The sequence below is a fragment of the Ctenopharyngodon idella genome, chromosome 20 (assembly GCF_019924925.1).
Source record: "Ctenopharyngodon idella isolate HZGC_01 chromosome 20, HZGC01, whole genome shotgun sequence".
NCBI classification, from domain to species: Eukaryota; Metazoa; Chordata; class Actinopteri; order Cypriniformes; family Xenocyprididae; genus Ctenopharyngodon; species Ctenopharyngodon idella.
In genome coordinates, this window is record NC_067239.1 from 30,251,183 (window position 1) to 30,255,654 (window position 4,472).

Sequence of the window (4,472 nt, forward strand, 5' to 3'; positions counted from 1 at the left end):
TTAATTCCTGAAGTTTGTGGGCCTTTTCTGTGAATTAAATCAGATAAACGTACGGCTATGTAATTTGGTTGTGTACATTTCACAAGCTGCAGGATTAAAGATATTGGCCACACAACTCTGTAAACTTCTACACTGTCCTTTAAATATTATCACAGGTTTTTTTTTAGGGATTCAAGAGTGTAGCGCTGAAACTCTATTGTAATTGTTAAAATTTCCAAGGATTAGCATTCTCATCTAAAAGTGATCGGGCAGACCAAACCGCAAGTCGTAGAGACTTGAAATTTTTGAGGGCTGGTAGTACTCACACTGCCTACAGCGTCACCAACGCTCGCCCCAATCGGCCTGACGGGGGCGCTACAGCGGTCAAAAGTACAAAATCGAGCATAACTGTTAAGCATAGGCTGAAGTCTTATATGGTTGGAATCCTTGGTTCAGAACGGACAAAATGCATGGATTTGATTATAATAATTGTTAATAATTATCAAAAAAAGTTGAAATTTGGATTCACAATCTTTAAGGGCCACCAAAACGTTCAAGGTGGGCGGAGCCACTTTTACTAAAATGGCTATAACTCGTGAATGAAATGAGATATTTTCACTAAACTCGGAACACGGATGTATGGGCTCAATCTTTGGTCACTTGAGAAAAATTGCAGTGATTGGCCACTTGTTGGTGCTATAACAGGAAAAAAACCTGAAAATGGCTATAACTACTTCACCATTAGTCCGGTTGACTTGAAAATTGGCATGCAGTGTCTTCGTCCAAGATGCCATGATTGTCTATGAAGACATTGGCGTATCTCAAAAAAACATGCCCGCCATCAACCAATGAAGTTTGAGCAGCTATCAGACAAGGTTAACGGAGGCCAGTCGGAACGAAACTCGCTGGGTTTATTTGACTCATGGCCCTAGAGGCCTGTGAGAAATTCGAAATAAATGTTTTTCACGTGCGTCTAGGATCGTAAATCACAAGATTTTTCACAAGAACATTCATACCACATGGTAGAACACCTCATTCTGAGCAAATTTGCCTCTAGGACCGCCACTGTCCATCAAATCAATTGTTAATTATTGGAGATTATTTCAAAAACCAACCTTGGCAAACTTTTTTTTTTTTTTTTTACAATCGCTAGGACACATTTCTCAATACTAAGGTCACCTTTTCAAAACTCTTCACACAGTTCTCCTAACCAGCTCTAAACTTGGCACAGCAGTTAATTTCACATTCAAATATAGCCATAACACTAGCAAAGATTGTCACTTTGTCACTCATAAAACAATGTCCTAAAAAGATAGCATTATACAATGTTTTCTTTTGTAAACAAGAATGACACTCTCTACTGTTTAGAATTCACTGCAGTTTATTTCATGGTCAACGTTTACATTACAGTACAAAATTATGCCTAGGTTTTCCCTTTTTGTTTAGATGGTAATGACATTGAAACACTTGTGTAGGTGTTCAGCTACATCTAATCGATTTGATAGTATTTCATTTTTTAATTTCAGAATATATTTCAATATAGAAATGTAATTGCTGTCCTGTTCAGTTTTGTATTAAGTTGACCTATATGTTGACCTATATGTTGAGAAATGGGTCCTAGAAATTGTAAAAAAAAAAACCAAAAAACTAATTGTAATATCGTTAGCAATGCCAAGGTCGTGAGTTTGATTCGTAGGCAATGCATGAACTAATAACAAAATGCATACTTTGAATGCAAGGGAGTAACTTTGGATGCATCTGCAAAAAACATTAATGTAAAAAAGGCTCTTTAAGACTAGCCAGAATCATTGGGGAAGATTTAGCTTAATGCGTTCAAGATTTGAAAGTAATTGTTCCATTATGTGTTCGTTTTTAGCCATATGTTGGTGCATCTAAAATTTCTCACTTTTCTGACATCATTTTTAATATACACTAAAAGCTGGTTTCAAATCATGGAATGATAAATGTGAATGCATTAGATAACAATATTGAAAAAAAAAAAACCTAAATGTAAGATTATGTAGTTTATACACCAAGTAGTCGCTTACATCTCACTTCTTGCCCCATATAATGATCTCCTGCATTATAGACTGTTTAACCTTAATAACTCAACGATTATATGGGCAAACTCATTTATTGTAAATTCAAGGTTTGAAATGCTTAACAGATAGAGTGATGAAAATGAAGATCATGAGAGTTAATGTGATGATCTACACCTGTGCTAGAACACCTGTGTATCTGTGTTATTAACTAAAACTATTAAAAATATTTTCAGTAATTGAAATTTTATTAGATGGAGCTGAAATAAGTTTAAGTACTAAAATTACTAATATTATAAAATTAAATTAAAGCTAAATAGAAATATAAAAAAACTATGACAAAGTTACTAAAATTAAAAACTGGAAATATAAAAATAAAACCTAATTCAAATTATTAATCAATACTACAACAGTATGTAAATAGTTTTAAAATATGTGAAAACAAGCTTCATACATCCAATAAAAATCACCAAAACACCAGCTGATTTAAAGACTTTGATACTTTAAACACGACGTGAAGAGAAAAGATCCTGCAGCATTTGAGTGAATCTAATGCAACGACATTCTGACATTTATAAGTGTGTCCAAACACATTTTGGGGTCACGCCGCAACTGTTCAAGACAACGAATATGAGAATATGAACCTCAAACTAGTGTTTTTAATTCATAATTGAATCCAGCCAAGCACTCGCTGGCTTTGAGAGGTGTTTTGGACAGGAGCCCTGAGTAAAAGAGGTGAAACATACTGCAGCAGAGTTTAATATCGGCCCTGTAATGTGATCTCTCTCTCTCTGCGCTGAGATCATGTGTGTCTCTCATGGGTGCTGAACAACATCCAGCTGCATGTTACTATTAAGAGTGCTGGGAAACCCCATGTCTGCACACAAATCCCGCAGTTATCTCAGTATTCCCTTGTCAGTGCTTGTGTGGAATGAATTATTAGTGATTCTTGGTAAGGCAAGTGTCATTATCACTATTGCTCATACTAGATTATTGATTTGAACAAACCCCAAACCCTAAATAGTGTTTCATCTGGTGGACAACAGTGTTATCATGACACAACCAGAGTTATTCAGATGGATGCGTGGATGGATGGATAGAATGAGATAGATAGAAGGATAGATAGATAGAAGGATAGATAGATAGAACGATAGATAGAACGATAGATAGATAGAACAATAGATAGAACGATAGAACAATAGAACGATAGAATGATAGAACGATAGATAGAACAATAGAACGATAGATAGAACGATAGAATGATAGATAGAATGATAGATAGAACGATAGATAGATAGAACGATAGATAGAAGGATAGAACGATAGAACAATAGAATGACAGATAGAATGATAGAACGATAGATAAAATGATAGAACAATAGATAGAACGATAGAATGATAGATAGAATGATAGATAGAAGGATAGAACGATAGATAGATATAGATAGATAGATAGAATAGAACGATAGATAGAACGATAGATAGAACAATAGATAGAACGATAGATAGAACGATAGAATAATAGAATGATAGAACGATAGATAGATAGAACGATAGATAGAACGACAGAACGATAGATAGATAGAACGATAGATAGAACGATAGATAGATAGATGGATGGATGGATGGATGGATGGATGTCTTGCAGTGAGCTGTTTCTCAGGCTCTGGTCTGTACTCTGACACAGTGAAGGTTTATGAGGGTCTAATGTCATGTTGTCTGGCTCACGGCTGCTTTTCAGCCTCTCATCATGTGTTTCAGGGACGTTCAGCTGATGTCAGAGTCAGACGTGTGTCTGGGGATTGATTACAGACTGCGGTGTTTCCGGATGTTCAGCAGCTCCTGGAAACACTGAACTTCAGACCCGCCCGAGCCGCCGCGCTCACAGCACAAACCCTGACGTGATGGACACAACAAACACAAGAAGGTGGAGCGAACACATACTAGTGATGTATGAATCAGGATCAAATCATTCTTTTGAACCATTTATTTGTGCAAGTGAAGCCCCTAAATTATCAAATGGTGTAAGAAAGTAAAAATGATTCATTGTTACTGCTCCGAACTAACGATGAAATCAGCTGGAAATTCAGGTAAATCAGAGTTGCGCAGACGTAATTTGTAACACATTTTTGCATATGCCGTTTCCTTCATGCAAGTTTGATAAACAAGAATATATATAGGAATATAATCACATTCAGACAGGAATGTAAATGATTGCAGATGCGCATTTCCACAACACTAACATTTATTTTGACCTGTTGAATACCGTAACTAAAGTTAGATTCCTCTTTACAGATTTAGACCCTTGCAATTTCTCAATGAATATAGTTCATTAAAAAAATGAAATAAAAGTAGTGCAAAATGAACTTTGAGTGAACCAACTGATTCCCTAAACTGAACACATCCTAATGCTAGTGAACACTGATGTTTGACACATTGAGATCTTCACCATAA